Raw genomic sequence first — 17,257 nt, 5'->3', positions numbered from 1 at the left:
GTAGGAACTGGAATTTTCTGGAGGTCATAACTGCATTTTTAAACATCAAGGTTGGGTTTTAGTTAGTAGTGGGAAAACAAAAAGCTAATCATAGGAAATAGCTTTGCCTAAGGAAGTGACTGATGTAGTCCAAACTATTAGAATAATCCAAAGCACATAAGCAGGTCAGGAGATGATCTAGATACAGTGCTTAAAAAATAAATAAAACGGAAATGAGTTACAGAAGTCAACTAGACTGTAGAGCACAGTGTCTTCCCTGTGAAGCAGGATGGGGATTTCTTTAAATCCAGGGTCCAGTAACTGTACACTTATGCAGGGCAGATTAAAACTGCTCCAGATATAATTGGAAAAGCCATCACTCAGAAATAAGCAGGCAGAGATAACGGATGAGAAGTGAAGAGTCCTGCCATAGTATGTGCTGTCTACAGGGATGATGAAAGACTTGCGGAAAGACCAGCTGAGTTAGACTAAGAAAGTAAAGACAGAAAGCAAAGGGTTCTTAGCCGGGTAAGTAAAAAGAAAGTAGAAAATAAGATCAAGTGGAGATTAATTTGCCTCAGTTAGCATTATACTGATTTTTCTACTGAAGACAATTCTGATAGACAAAAGCACAACAGAAATGGAAACAGCATCATCTGAGATAAAATCAAAGTTAAAAGTGGAAAAACTTGATACAATTAATTAAAATTAATCCAAGAATACTGAAAACTTGTAGCTGATGAATCCATTTGTAAACATCAATTTGAATAAATCTGTCAAACTGCAGGTAATGCCTATGGGATATATTAAAATTAGGAGCTAGGATGAAGAAGTGGGGTAGAGTGATCCAAAATGACTCTTATAATATCTTCAAAGAAAATGCAGTACCTCCTCACTGGTCTGCCAAAATCCAGGCCAACAGAAGAAGTCCCTTTGGTAATTGTTACAGATGGTTGAGTTGCAAATCTTTAGTTCACTGAAGACCAATGTAGCATAAGTCAGTGCATACTGGAACTTTCCCAAGTCCAATGGGACATAGCTGTGCACCACATAAGATCATGGAAAATGCAATTTTGGCTCTGAAAGGTGTTTTTGATAACTGCATCCCAACACTGTCACTCTGCGCTTCCTTTCTCTACTGCGTGGATTGCTTTGAATAGAAAAAGGTGGAAGAAGAGACAGATTATGACCTTTGACAAAGAACACATTGGAACAGGAACACTGAAACAAGATGTTCTTGCTGACCATCCAACTCCAAACTGACTTGATATGCAGTAGTTACTTGGCAGTATTTAAATTTGTTTTTCTTGCTGAGTGTGGGGAGGAAGAGAGAGAGAAGTTTGGATCCTTTCTGGAGCTTCAGATTATTTTGGTTCCTCTAGTTATGCTTCAGCATTGTTTGGAGCTGAACAGAAGTTCTTCATTTCGTAGAAGGTTGGGGGTCTGCAACAACAGTTAATAATTTGGAAGATTCAAAGTAATTTGCACATCTGACATTTAACTCTGTGGCATATATGGCACACAGTTTTTCTATGTTTTACCTATAACTGTACTCTAGTATTTAAAGACTATTTTTAGGACTCTAGTGATACACACGTCTATGTATGTATTAACATTTCAGCAAGTGAGCATTTTATTTTCTACTTTCTATTAGGTTTTTTGGGGGGATGGGCAAAAATCCAGTGGTGTGAAACTGATTCTTGTCTTGAAAGCTGTAATTCCGTTTGAATGGAAACTGTGAAGTGTTTGAGGAGAAAACAGAAGTCAGAGACTTGTTATTTTTTAGAAAAATTGGCAGAACATAGTTAGATATATTCAAGGAAAGGTCATTCACTGTCTTTCTGATATGAAAGGTTAAACACAATGTACACTACAGTTTAGTAATCCTGCTACTGAAATTCTGCAGGAATATATTACAGTTTATATAGATGTTGGTAACAGCAGGAGACTGGGATCAGTAGCTCATTACCTTCTACAAACACAGGATATAATCCTTGCCTCAAAGAGCTTACTATCTGCACAAAGACAGGCCAAGATTAAGATCAGAGGTCACAACACAGAAGCAAATAGGACAGAGCGAAGTTCGGATATAATGTGTAAACTGGTTAACAGTAGGAGAGCTGTTCTGATTTTTCTGTTTTAATACTGATATGGCACCTAGGACTTCTGTGGCATAATATGACCCATAGCAGAAGGCTCTTGCAGAGGTACATCTGTAGGAGAAGAAAAAAGAAAGACTGCTAAAATAGAAAACACTGAAGCATCTCAGGAAAGGGTGGGTCAAACCAAGTTTGAGATAAGCAAGTAAGCATCAATTCTTTGGTATTTCTGCACATCTCCCAAACAAGAAAGCTTAACTGAAGTATAACATGTGAGCAAGAGGCAGATACAGCTCCATATGAATGGAAAAGCAGAAACACCTCTGTTTTCCCCATTAAATCTGTGCCTTTGAGTGAAACAAAGGCAAAAGTTCAGTTGCTTCAGAGATACACTGCTGCTGTTATTTTTGTGACCTCTAAGGAGACACAAGAGCCCTAAAGTTTTGTCACTAGCCATGGTAATGAGGAAGTATGGAAATAATTGTTTACGTTTGATGTATGTACTTTCCCAGTAACTACAGCCACCACTTGAAAAGAAAAAAATTGAGCCACAACTGACTTCCTTTAACAAAGTGTGACTAAGATGGGTTAATGTGGTGTCTACCCGAAGCATGAACGTATGTGTATGTTTCCTGGGGCCTGATCCACCAAAGCCCCATAGACCCACAACGATCACTCTCACGCTGACCTTGGAAGTTCTCCAGGGATTCACGCTTTGTTCGGTGCCTCACCCAGCCAGATCCTCCTTGGGGCCAGGCACTCTTAACCTTCTCCCCAGATGCATTTAAATACTAACAGGGTGCTGCTCCTCCTTCCCTGTGCACCTCTGCTCTCCCTGACCCAATATCAAAGCACTAGTTTCTTTGAGCAGTGTACTTGCTGTCGGGCTGTGGAACTCAGCGTGGCTCTAGTGAAGTTCACAGGAAGATGCTCCTAAGGTCACAAAGTACAAAAAAATCCTTTGAGGATTCTCATATTTAATGAAGAGAAAGTAATGCTGCATGAAGGTGTACAGTCGTGATGAGATTCTTGTGTCTTTATTAAGTGCAGCAGTTCAAACCACTACTGGCACTTAGCACAATTACTTAAAGTAAAAATAAAATTTTTTTTTTAAAAAGTCTCAAATGTATTTGGGTTCATCGGTAATTTATACCTATCCACTGGTATTTTATACTCAGCAACACAGAATTGCCATTGACATATATAATCTCCAAAGGTAATATTAAACAAACAAACAAATTCAGATGCTAGAACAGGAATTAAAAGAACAGGAGGGAAGTGGAGAGATTATTACTTCTGCTTTCACATCTAGCAGACTTTGCAAAGGTGAGAATTGAATCACTCCAGGGTGCAGCACCATGCTCATTCTGGAGAGCTCCTTTTTCCAGAGGAAACTTCAGTGCTTTAAGGAATATGTCAAACATCCCATATGACAGTGGATATGGACTCCTACCAGAGAAAAGTGGGTAACTCTACAATTAACACTGTACCTCATAAACCAGCTTTGTCATGTCATTCAGCACATGAAACAGTACAACAAACAAAAAAGCCTTTCTGTTTGCCAATTAAAATAATATATTCTGATATTCTCTGTGCAGTGGCAATATTTTAACATAGCTCATCAGCATTTATAGTTTGGGATCTCTTTAAATGTTAAAGTGCACACAAGAATCACAAAAATAATTACCAGAGATGATAGAAAGCAGACAGGCCATCACTAGTACTACTACAGGAAAGTCAGTGCCTGTTAAGAGTCTTGCAACAGGCTCAGCACTTGGAAAGTGCTGGCAAGCAGCCAGAAACACCACATACAATTTCCCTACAAGCCACATAGGTATAAACCCCTCACAGTGATGAGCACTGGAGTTTCCCTCAGCGTCACATAGGTGATTTACATAAGTAATTCCTCATCAGTTTGCAAAATCTGGTCTATTATAGCAGACTACTAACAGTCCTTACATGCACTTTTCCCCAGCATGAATATGGTTGAAAATATGGTTGTCAAAATCCTAGTAACAACCTTGTCTGTTAGTATTTCAGCAGGTCTTACCTCTGGGGAGTTACCACACATACCAGGGAACATATGGACTCTATGCATCTTTGTTGCGGTGCACTTGTCCTTTTTGCATCACCACTACATGCAGCCCAGCCTAAAACCGGCTTCTCGGGAGTGCACAGGCATAGCCACATCTTCCTCGATTAACTACGTTTTGGCCTGCAGCGTGTGACTGAGCAGAAAAACGGGGATCTCCGCAACACACACACGTGCACTTGAGGAGGCGAACCACAGCCCTCCTCCTGGGTCTTCTACCCCCGTACTCAGAAAGGGCAAAACCTCAAATCCACCCCCAGGAAAACAGACGAACTCCGCAATCACGGCAGCGAGTTTCGGATTAACCTCAAGAGAGTTTGGCGTTGGGGAGGAGGCGGATGGGGGGTGCGGGGGCGCAGCCGGGAGCGGCTGCCCCGTGGGGGTCCCTCGTTCCTGGCCGCGATGCAGCCACCCGCGGGCTCACCCTGGGCTCACCGCGGCGGCGGCCCCCACCGAACGCCCGCAGATCCCGGGGAGCTCCAGCCCGGGCCCCGCGCCGCGCCCTACCTCCGCCCGCCGCTCCGCGCTGCTCCGCGCCGCTCCGCGCCTCGGTGCGCCTCCCTGGTTACCGAGCACGACGCGCCGCCCCGCCCCGCGGCGAGGAAGCAGGTGCGGGGGTGGGGAGAAGGCGGCGAGCGGGGCCGCGTGTGCGTGGGGCGCGGGGGCCTCTGCCGTGCCCTTGCGGCGCTGCCCAGGCCGCGGCCGCCTCCTTCGGGCTGCAGCCCGGCCCCCCCCCGCCGCCCCCCACCGTGCCGTGCCCCGCCGTGCCGTGCCCTGCCCCGGCGCCTGCCGCTGTCCTTGGGCGCATGGCGGGGGGCCGCGCCCCGCCCCGCCCCGCCGCGGCTGCAGCAAGGCCGGGGCAGCTTGTCCGGGGGCGGCTGCTTTGGCCGCAGTGCCGGGGAACCGGGGGATGGGGCACCGGCCTCAGCCCCGAGCCTCAACGCCCCCGAAGTGCGCTCTGGCCGGTAGCCGCAGTACTTCGAGCCGTCACTGCTAATTACTGTCACTAGTCATATTACTGTCATTATTGTTGCGTTTCGTAGCCTGCTGCAGGGCATTACCTTTGGCGTAGGCTCCAGCGCATCATCGTGCATAAGGCAGGGAGCTGCACAAGCAAACTGGGGCACCGGCACTTACGTAACAGCAGCAGGACAGAAATATTCGAAGGAGGTAGCGAGACGGTCTGCCACTTCTGAGCTCAAACCACACTGGCCATGCAACAGTGCTTATGCCACTGGTATGAAATGTGATTCTGCCTCTTCAAAAGACATTGCACAACCCCCCAGCCCTGGTTATGCTTTTTCCCTCCTTCATTTTTATTGATACACATAAGGCTAGTTTCATGCTGGAGACAGAAGGATATTTTTCTGCTTAAGAGAGGGATCATTGGGAAAGAAAAACACTCATCCAGAGCTGAAATGGAGAAGTTGGGAGAAACGGTGCCAATGCACCTCTTAGTTTTCATCTTTTCTGGCAGTGCTGCAGTGATTCTACAACATTAGCATGCAGGGTGTTTACTGAGTGGATGGATGAAATCTGAGTTAGGCAGCAGAGATTACTCAGCATCATCCCTCCCGTTAGCGCTAGTCACGTTGACATTGGTGCTACCCTTCTGATATGAACACTTACACCTGCGGCACGTATCCCAACACAATACGCAGTTACGGATCACACGCTTGGAGCCAGGATACTGTGTGGAAGAAGCAGACATACCCGAAGCCACAGCAAGGATTCTTGTGAAACTGGGGTGTATGTATCTAGGTCACATCCAGCCATCCACAAAAATTCTCTCTTCCTGATGATGAGTGTAGCCAGGCTTATTGGACCTGAAATTTTTCTCCTCTTGAGGGTTGTGGGGTTTCTGTTTTGGTTTCATTTGTGTGTGTGTGTGTGTGTGTGTGTGTGCAGGAGGGGAACTGCAAAGCCTTTTTCATCCAGTGCTTTCTTATCTCTGTTGTTTGTCCTGCTTCTTTGCCTTACCCCATGCCAGTTCAAGCATCAAAGATGGCAAAAGAAGTGAATGCTGACATGCTTCTGAGATTCCCCTCCACTTACATCTTTTTGCTGAATAGATTTCTCACTTTGCTGTCTCTTTCAGAAAATACCATTTTATTTTATCTTCCTAGGTTAAGAGTATGAGTATTAACATGAGAGAACAACTTCACTACAGAAGCTTAGGCTTCATACAATAATACTACTATCATTTGAAGCAATTCAGCAAAGAAAAGTACTTGCTAGTGTAAGCTTTCTCCATTCTCTAAATTGCAGTACTATATGCTGAGCTGCGTGTTTTAAATGTTCAGCTAAAATGATTGAGGTATATTCTGCCTATAAGTTATAGCAGGAAACCCACAGAAACCTTACTGATTTCTGTATAGCTATTTTGAGTTTCATATGCAGAAAAGAAGATGTGGCTTATTTAAATATTTTCCTCTTTGTATATTACATGAGAATATAATGACACTCCACTTCATCCTATTTGTTCTTATACCAAACAATCAACTCCAGCTGTGGACAGAGCTGGAGTCCACCTTGTACGAAAAGTAAGGTGATAGACATTATAAGCTTCACTGCATTTACCCAGACTTTTTTGTTAGAAAAAAGGTTGTCTTCACTATCCTAGGGACAACTTACTACAACTTATCACCATTACTTACTTTATTTTATTTTGTTATTTTGTTAAAAAAATCACAAACTGAAACTGTTGCCACTAGGGTGTTTGTAGATAGCCCTTCTGGAAGGAAAGGGGATTGCATTTGCTAATATATAGCAATTCTGGCAAGGGGTCCCGTCACTTTCCATGCATGCTCTCACATCGTGACTGGGAATTTTTGGAAAGGAAAAGCTAGAAACATATTCAGATATTTTTATTCATTTTAAATTAATGACATCCTTAGTCTAAGCATCTACTTGATTCCATTATGATTTTAAACATGCTTAATGTTAAATGGTCATATTAAATGAGGATTCTTTACTAGATGTTGGCATTGGTTAAGGCAAGAAGTATTACTTCCACTGCAGAGACAAGAAAGAAAAGAAGAAGTAGAGTAACAGGGAATTAGAGGCCTCTTACTGTGTCCAAAGCAAATTATTTAGCATGCAGCACACTTCCAAGAGCCCTCAGGTAAGAAGGCCTCAGCTAAGACCAGGTGTCAGCCAGATGAACTGCCCTGGTGAACAAGTCTAGCCAGGCACTGAAGGAAGGCTAGTGTGTTCCTCCTCTAACAAACCCATCTTCTAAGTGCTCTGGTAAAGCACGACAAACCACAAGGAAATACAGTCAGTATCACCAACACTGGCTCTGTGTAATGGACGACACAGCACCACTGACCGCTGCTGCTTTTAGCTGAGACATGAGTCAGGCCTTTCTTTGGCACTGAAGAATTCAGCGCACTCTTCCTCAGAAGAGAAACACTGCCTTTAAAGGAGGTAAAGTAATGTTTTGGTTTGCCTCCCTGTTGTATCACTCTGTGCTTGGTCCAATTCTGGTCACTAGACTTCAAGAAAGATCTAAATCAAGTGGAGACAATCCAGAGGACAGCCGTGAGAATGGTGGAAGGTCTAGAAAACACGATCCAAGAGAAAAGACTGAAATAGCTGTTTAATCTAGAGATTAGAAAGTGATGGGATGTATAAAAGCCTTCAAAACCATAAAGGAGCACTACAAAAGGCAGGGAATAATCTCTTCTCAGTGTCCATAGTGGATAGGACAAGTAACTTGCCTACCTTGCAGAAGGTGATACTGTCATATCAGAACGGAAAATTTTAGGAGGAAATAAAGCTTTGTACCACATACTGTAAGGAGGAAGTGGGATTTAGCATCACGGGAGATTTTAAAGTACAGACTACACAAGCGTCTTCCTGGAAAGCATTTTTTTATTTTTGATACCTCGTCAGGGTGAAGAACAGGATATCTCTTTAGGTGTCTTGATCTCTTCCAAGTCTATTTGCTGTGACTCTGTGAATGTTGAGACTGGTTTGAGCAACAGAGCATACTCTTCTTTCTGCAGGTTTTGCAGCAAGCAGTAGTTGCCACTTCCTTCCTGTCCTAAACTGCCACACAGTATCGATGTGCAACCTTAAAACATTGCCACACACCTCCTGAGAGATGCGTGCAGTTCTACATCTCCTCTTCACATACTGAATCAAGTGTAAATGTATAAGCTGTATAACTATGAATTTTTCTACATAAAGGTGTTGCGTATTGTATGTAAATATAGTTGTATGTGTTTATGTTTTATATTTAAATGTAACAAAACTTGGGTGAACAAACTTTGATGATAAAGATACAATTAGAAGCCAGAGTATATATCCCCTGTAACACAAATTATACTGAATTACATGAAGTATAGCAATAGACCATTTAACTTCCCTTGCATTGTGCTGAAATGAATGAAAGTCATGGGATGACATTATTCAAAAGTGAAGTGGGAGCAGAAAAAATTCAGGAAAAAAAATCATCAGCTAGTATATAATACCATGGTATACAACATGTTCTTGTAAGTGAACTTATCAAACTTCTGGGTTTAGAGATGCCCAAACAGGATTTAAAGCTCAGTAAATGCACAGAATGAGCTCAGTCTAGCATATGGCAGAGTCGAGATAACACAAATGGCATTTATTTCTAATGTTAGTCACCTCATTATTGTCAAGAAACTCATTATATCTATCTGAAATTTATTGTTATGTCAGTTTTTCTACATTTATGCTTCATAAATTACACTAGAATGGAAAACAATTCTAAAATATCAAACACCTAAACAGGAATGAAAAGTGGATAGCCCAATATTGTTTTAAATAGGACTAAAAAGTTACTATTTAAAGGTTATAAGCAAGCAGAAGTGCTACCAATCTAAAAATTATATACATTCTGGTAGAAGCTGCCAAATCCAGCAGTTGAATAGCAGCACGGCTGCCACAGCTCCACATCCCCACATGCAGACAGTAGCAAGGCTGAGTATGTACTCCCAATAGGTGCACATACTCACCATATACATACACATATATACATGTCTACATGTCCAGTGGGGACCAAAACCACAGAACATCTGCAGATACTAGTGGTCTACTGCAGACAGAACTGGCCCGATCCTGTTTCCCTCCTAGCTGATCAGGGTGAAAGCCTGTCAGTGGAAAATATATGCAAATACATATTCATCCATAAAGTGTGGATCCCTCCAGTAGCTGACATTAAACACTCAGATGGGCCAGTGCCTGGCCCCTGGATCCCAGTCTGCCCAGCTGCCAGCACCTGGGCTTGCCAGCTCCCGAGGTCAGAGCCCTGCTTCACCTGCTGGTGCAGACTCGCATCACAGGCATGGACACACACAGGGACACCCCATACTCACCTCGAAGGGCTGGCTTTAGCCATTTGGTCTCTCCAGCAGCTGACCCCCATGCTCCTCTCCTCTCCTACTTGCCCCTTACACTGACACTCTCCTGCGCAAAAGTCTCTCCTGTAACTGGCCCAGACCTACGGCCTTACTGGATCTCAAGCTCCCCGCAGTAGCTGACCTGGCCTGGTCCTCCAGTAGCCAGCTCTCAGACCCCCTGTATTACAGACACTCCAGTATTTGGTTCCTCGGCTTCTATCCTACTTTGTGGATGATGCAGTTTGACGGCTTTTTGTGAGCACACACACCGACATTCACACCCACACACACTGTGCAGATTCCCCAGTCTCTCCAGGTGCTGGCAGCAGAGTTGCCTGGGCCCCTGTGGCCCCTGGTCCCACTCCAGTCGCTGCACACCCCCGTGCACACAGAATAGGGAGACAGGAAAATAGCTAGAATAGCTAGTTTAATGAGAAGCCAGGGCAGACTGCTCTGATCAGGTGCAGGGAATGGCCAAACCAGCGTACTGACCAGTTTGCAGGACACATTTTATCTCCTTTCCCACACTCCTCCACGCACCCTTGTGCCTCCATGCTCCTGTGTGTTGTGGAGATGAGTCTTTAAACACATAACCTGACATTTTTTAACAATGCTTCAGCTTAAATAAAGACAAAAAATCTGTTTAAAAATTCAGATCGAATACCGTAAGAGTAATTTTTTTGACATGAACCAGTAGTACAAAGCAAACATGATCCGATAGTGCCACCGTGTGGACTATATCAAAAAGGTCTTTCGTGCTGGGCTAAAAAGATGCAGGAACAGTACAAGAAACTCTCAGCTATCAAAACTGAAGTTATGAATTTCCTTACATTCTAATAGAGAAAAGATGTGAACTGTGCCTTTGAACGGCACCGGGAAGTTCATAATTTCAGCTGGCACCAATCTCAAGCAAATATCTTATGAGGGAAAGTCATAAAAACTTGGTGAGTTATCTTGTTATGTAACACTTGGCAGAATAATTGCATTTCTTTGCTTGTTCGGAATTACATGTGTGAACAGGAAAATAATTTAGCTGAAAATATAAAGAAATTAAAACAATTCTCTGAAGTACAATACTATAGTCAAACATCATTTCCTTGTGGTAAAAATCATAAACAAGACTGAAACCACAAAATATGTCAGTGGTCACAGTAAAATGATGATTTGGAGACTAACACTAACCTGGTAGGAAGAGGGGGCTCACAGGTATGTTAGGGACATTAGAAGATGTGGAGGTGTCTTGTAAGGGCTAATCTGAAAGGACATCAGAAATAGTGTGGCCAGCAGGGACAGGGAAGGGATCTTACCCCTGTACTTGGCACTGGTGAGGCCGCGCCTCGACTACTGTGTTCAGTTTTGGGCCCCTCACTACAAAAAGGACATTGAATTACTCGAGCGTGTCCAGAGAAGGGCAACGAAGCTGGTGAAGGGTCTGGAGCACATGTCGTATGAGGAGCGGCTGAGGGAACTGGGGTTATTTAGTCTGGAGAAGAGGAGGCTGAGGGGAGACCTCATCACCCTCTACAACTACCTGAAAGAAAGGAGGTTGCAGAGAGCTGGGGATGAATCTCTTTAACCAAGTAACAAGCAATAGGACAAGAGGGAATGGCCTCAAGTTGCGCCAGGGAAGGATTAGACTGGATATTAGGAAACATTTCTTTACAGAATGGGTTGTTAGGCATTGGAATGGGCTGCCCAGGGAGGTGGTGGAGTCCCCATCCCTGGATGTGTTTAAGAGTTGGGTCGACATAGCGCTTAGGGACATGATGTAGTTGGGAACTGTCAATGTTAATGGTTGGACTAGATGATCTTCAAGGTCTTTTCCAACACAGACGATTCTGTGATTCTGTGACATCTAAACAGAACTGGAGAACAGGGTGATTAATAAAGGGTGAGAAGCTTGGTGTGGCACCTGAGGCAGTTACAGCACCTGACAGGAACAAACCTGATGTTGCCAAGACATGAGAAGGAAGATTAAATAGGCCAGTACCCCTTAGGAAAGCACTGTTTTTTAAGAAGAATTGCTTTTTGAACCTCTTTGCTTTACTTCAGCTGTTCCAAGCAGTATATGGGTCTAATGTGAGGCTTAGCACCCTGATCATACAATATCTACGTGGAGGAAACCCCAGTCATGTGATTTTTTATGATGTGTAATCAACACATTTAGGATTCTTATCCACTGCTATTATTACTTGACTCTCAACTGATAGTCAGTAACTGACTGTTCTCTGTCACTGTCATTATGCTTGCAATTCCAAATCTATATTTTCTGACTTCTATACTGGTCTTGATATAAAATGTAGCAAAAAACTATTTAAAAAAATATTTAAAATATGTTAAATATTTGAAATGACAAGGGATGTAGCCAAGCCACTGTACACTATGTGTGAGTGAAAGTATTTACTGGAAGTCTTTTCTGATCTCATATGCAATATATCTTGAATTCATTAGGTAAGAGAAGCATCTTGGTATTCATAAGAACTTCCATGGGCAGAAATCTGTCATCTCTGCGCAATTAATCTTATCAGATATTATTTTCTACCTATTATCTGTTGACAGATACACCAGAAGTTATTCTGAACAGCAGCAGGATTCTTCTATGAGACATCCATGCTTTCATCATGATAATTTTCATTCAGGTGTGTGAAACTCTATGTCTTGTGTAATAGCACATAATGAATAGGAAGCTTGGTGTTTTCTATGAAAAGCTGAAGCATAGAGAGACTTTTTTTTTCAGATGGTGTTGTTTAAAACAATATTACAACTTTTGTAAAAAAATGCTTACTTAAAAGAAGAATTTTAAGAAGCAAGAGTATAACAGAATACAGAAACAGAGAAAAATGATGGTACGCAAATCTCACATATACAGAAACAGGAATGTGACTAAGAACAAACACTTTTTGAATTGATTGATCAAATCTAAGAATGAAATTATAAGATTTCTAATTGGTTTGTAGAAAGGTCAAGCAATATTGAAATAATAAGTTAGCATGCCTACAAAATTACTTTCTTTGCTTTCCAAAATTACGTGTTACCAATCTCTGGGCTTTAACTGTCTCTGCTGTTTCACAGAGTTGTGCTTTATCCGGAAGGTGGCTGCATTTCATGTGAGTCATTCATCCCTACAGTGTCTGACTATTTTTTCACTGTACATCTCCCCTGTTCAACTGTGCCTAGGAGTAAATTAGGCAGTTTCAAGACTACAACTCTTCTGCACTGCAATGTTTATTTCAGGAAAACACTGTGTTATAACAACATAAAATGTAGTTTAAATACAATAATTATTCAGTAAATATGCTTCTCCACTAAGACAGAAAGTCCCCAGGAAAACTCTTTCTGGCTATCTCACTGCTTTGGGTGAATATCTTTTCCTGTCTAGAGCAAATCATTGCTAAATGATGTGCTTGGGAGGACAAACAAGCTTTTGGAAAAGTGCATCTCTTGACAAAAATATATCCTAAATGTGTCTCTCTGACCTCCAAAAATTAAGATTTATAGCTGAAAGAGAAGCTCATACAGCCCACTGGTGATTTATATCCCTACAGTGTTTTCCTTTAAATTGACAATAGCACCTTTTCTAAAACTGGTCTTCCATATTAATGGGAGCACTATGCACTTTGATTTTGGTAGTGCTGTTTGCAGATGTCTGTCAGAGTCAGAGTTAAATTTATGGGATTAAAGTCCAGATGAATCTAGCTCCTCAGTACTTATCTCCAGAGATTTAATAAATTGAGAGTTCTCCAGAGACAGGTTTTTTTGTTGTTGACACAGTTTTTACAAAACGAATTCAGAGCAGGTATAAAATACTACCAGAACAGAATGACCTGATTTTGTGTTCAGATTTCTTTTTGTTGCTGAGGAGTGGCAATGTAAAAGCTGACTGCTTGGTTTATTGAATGTTCCTCAAAAGAAGGCAGTAGTAAGCGGTTAATCAACCAGTCAGAGGGTATTTTATCTGAAGATCAAGATGTAGGTTGTCATCATCAAACAAGAATCTTTCATAATATATTCCTGAGAGCTGGCAATACTCATTGTTTCCAAAGACATGTGACTATCTTTGTCTCTACTATCTTTGTCTTCAAAACTGGAAAGTGGAAGCATTCTTGCTGATGTTAATTCCCCTATTACTGCTTCCCCTTACCACTTCTGACAGTTGTCTAGTTAATGAAATCTCCACAGTATTGCCTATTTTTAAAATCTCAATCCATGCCCTGTCATGACAGTCTTATTTATGCCTTAGGAGCGTTCCCTGATCAGTTCAGAGCTCTTTGATTAAGATCAGGTAATCTCAAATGAAAGAGTCAGCAGACATTTCTGGTGTATGCCCTTCAATTCCACGTTTTAGCCTTACCATATGCTTGCTTTCTTAATTTTGGCTGGCTCATGTCAAGTAGTCATATTGTTGACTATCTCTCATCATTTTATTTCCTGATCTTTTTAATTGTTGAGATCATCATTGTAAGTTGAAATTCAATTTACTGATGCAGATTTCTGTATGCTAAAAATCTGCTTCAGAAGTCTTACATCTTAGAAGTGCTCATCCTCCAAGTCTTTTCCAGAATGAATCAGGAGTTATTGTACTGGAAGTTGCATCAGTGTAAAACTGAAAGCAGGCCTGAAAGTGTACATGAAACCAGTATCAAGCTCCTTGTACTTACTGGTAAATTATTTTCTACGTCTGGTGTTTCTGCAGTCACTCCGTGATTGGATGTCAGTGTCCACAACTCCTGGCCCTTACAGCTCAAGATTTATTAAGCTTACTCTCTATAATATGCCTCTCTATAATGTGCCCAGGTGGCCATGAAGGCCAATGGCAGCCTGGCTTGTGTCAGAAATAGCGTGGCCAGCAGGGACAGGGAAGTGATCTTACCCCCATACTCAGCACTGGTGAGGCCACACCTTGACTACTGTGTTCAGTTTTGGGCCCCTCACTACAAGAAGGACATTGAATTACTCGAGCGTGTCCAGAAAAGGGCAGCAAAACTGATGAAGGGTCTGGGTCACATGTCATAGGAGGAATGGCTGAGGGAACTGGGGTTATTTAGTCTGGAGAAGAGGAGGCTGAGGGGAGACTTCATCGCCCTCTACAACTACCTGAAAGGAGGTTTCAGAGAGCTGGGGATGAGTCTCTTTAACCAAGTAACAAGCGATAAGACAAGAGGTAATGGCCTCAAGTTGTGCCAGGGAAGGTTTAGACTGGATATTAGGAAGCATTTCTTTACAGAATGGGTTGTTAGGCGTTGGAATGGGCTGCCCAGGGAGGTGGTGGAGTCCCCATCCCTGGATGTTTTTAAGAGTCGGGTCGACATAGCGCTGAGGGATATGGTGTAGTTGGGAACTGTCAGTGTTAGGTTAACGGTTGGACTAGATGATCTTCAAGGTCTTTTCCAACCTTGATGATTCTGTGATTCTGTAATAACAAGCCATCCAAGAGCAGTAAAAATTAATGATCTGCAATAGAAAATGGTTAAATTAATTATTCACCAGTTTCCAAAGGACCATAATTGCATTTCCATTCTCCATGGAGCTCTCTGATTATCTTGCTGAGGGACTGGGGTGCTCAGTGGCAGGGAGGTTACAAGTACTGATGTTTGTGTGGATGCTCGGGAGAGAGGGAGTAGCGGGGACTACCAGGGGTGGCTAGGGTGGCTATATGGGTGAGGGTGAGGGCAAAGGTTTAGATGTTTTGTGGCTCTGAAAAGTGCTGGGATGGCTAGGTTTGCTGCAATAAGAATGAAGGGATATGTGGAAGGAGCAACTACCACTGTCTTTCATCTGCGCAAAATTTCTGTAGTTAGTTTGGGAGAGAAATTCTCTAGGACTTGTGGGTACACTGATGGAAATACAGCTTCCTTGACAGGGCACTTCTATCTTTTTACCACTAAAAACTGATTAAGCACCTGCTTCTGCTTTTGGCTACTTCTCTGCTTAAGCTGAGGTGAGACAGACAAACAGCTTGTTGCCAGCATCTTGTCTTCTCAGCAGTTGCTAATGGGCTTGCTCTAATGAACTACAGCTTGACATGCAAGGCAAGGATGACACACCTGCCAAATACGCACACTGTGAAATGCCTTTAAACCTCGAATACTGCTCTCAGGGGAAGGGCAAAGAAAATCGTCAAAAGAAAACGTATCAATGACTGGAGGCTTGGACTTTTGCTTTTCAATATCACGTTTTCCTGCAGAGTACAGGAAACAATCATTTGCACAACAAAGAAGAAATGCAAATCCCCTAGTCTCACTGTAATTTGTTTGTACAGTACTGAAGTACAACAGAGTTGTGATTGCCATATGGGATGCCTTAGGGAAACTATAAAAAGAATATAAATAATAACAAAACCCCGTATGCAAGATAAGTTGGCATACAAGGCATTTCCCCTGGACTTTATAGTCCTCATAATCTTTACTTACAGTGTTATGAGGTATTGTGGCACTCTGTACTTTTCCAGGTGATTAATCTTGGCTTTATATACTTTAGAACACTCTGACATCATGTACATTTTAATTTTCCTTGGGCAAATTAAAAGTACTGTAACAGAAATACAACTCCAGCTAATTTCCTCATGAGTTGCATTCCAAGCCTGTTGGATTTATAGGAATAAATGGGTATTCCGTGACTATGGTGTGATTCTGTCAATCAGAGGAAGAGAAGATTAAACATTCATGGCTACTGAAAGGCAATTTCCTTCAATTGTTCATTATGCCTCCATTCTTAACTTTCCCTGTAGGATTTCCTCTTGCTCTAAACTTCAGAAAAGTTTTTGTTTTTCTTGAATATTTTTATGGTACTAGTAAACTGATGAAGGGGGCCATAATGATCAAATATTTGTTGTTTTGCTTCACATTACTCATTTACCTATGGTGTGACTCAGAAAGCCAATTTTTACTATATTAAGCCATTTGCCTAGAAAAATTAAAGAATTCTCAATCTGTTCATCTATCAAACAAATACAGTCATGAAAATTAAGCAGTAAATATAACTAAATCAAACATAAATGGTATCTGTGGTGGCATATGATTCCTCAAAGACTATTTTTTTTGTGGCTAGCCTGATAGAACAGTTATAGATCTGGAAAAAATAATGAAGTAATCCAGGTATAATGCATTAGACTGGGAAAAAATCCTGTTATAAAGTGGCTCTGAATTATTTTTTTTAGCATTGGAATCTGTAGAAGAATTAGGTTTAGTGACAGCCTTACTAAAAGCATATCGACAGTAAAGATTTTGTTCTTACCATCCTTCTATTCTCATTTTTGGAAGATATTTCAGATATACAGAAGATAGAAATACCCTCTAAATGCTTATCTTCCCGTGATGCACCTATTTTGATATCTCAGTGTGTGTAGGGATATTTTCATTAGCAACAATGTGTTTGGATTAGGCTCCTCTCTAACACATGTAATGAAATGACAGCAGGGAACTGTTTCTGCTAAAATGAATAAAAAAATGGGTTCCAGAAACATACCTTGAATCCATTCTGCTATGTTTCTTGGTATGCCTAACTGTGTGACAAAATGAAGACCATGTCAATGGTAAATCCTAGTTTGCATCTCAGCAAAAAGATTACAGATGATAGGGTCTGCCCACCTAGGGACAGCAACACTGCAAAGGTACTGAACATCGACACAGATCCACAGATGCACAAGTCCATGTGCAAATGGTGGCACATAGGAATACTTTTTCCTGTTCTAATGCAATGCTGCATGATGAGTCAAG

General features: G+C 42.0%; 1 protein-coding gene across 15 annotated transcripts in view; it reads right to left on the bottom strand.

Moving 5' to 3' along the window:
- Positions 1-5,291, bottom strand: part of SYNE1 (spectrin repeat containing nuclear envelope protein 1) — a 322,241-nt gene extending 316,950 nt beyond the window's left edge. For 12 of the 15 annotated variants that reach the window (XM_074862818.1, XM_074862830.1, XM_074862827.1 and 9 more), the window contains exon 1: positions 4,678-4,832. The gene's annotated coding sequence lies outside the window, so the exon portion shown is untranslated. Of the gene's footprint in view, positions 1-867; positions 1,047-4,128; positions 4,264-4,677; positions 4,833-5,231 lie in introns of those variants that run through there. The other 3 variants (XM_074862820.1, XM_074862821.1, XM_074862819.1) reach the window with 3 other exon arrangements.
- Between the last annotated feature and the right edge of the window lie 11,966 nt (positions 5,292-17,257).

The sequence above is a fragment of the Strix uralensis genome, chromosome 3 (assembly GCF_047716275.1).
Source record: "Strix uralensis isolate ZFMK-TIS-50842 chromosome 3, bStrUra1, whole genome shotgun sequence".
In the NCBI taxonomy this organism is placed as follows: Eukaryota; Metazoa; Chordata; class Aves; order Strigiformes; family Strigidae; genus Strix; species Strix uralensis.
Note: the sequence above shows the minus strand (reverse complement) of the source record. Positions and strands in the feature narration are given on the sequence as shown.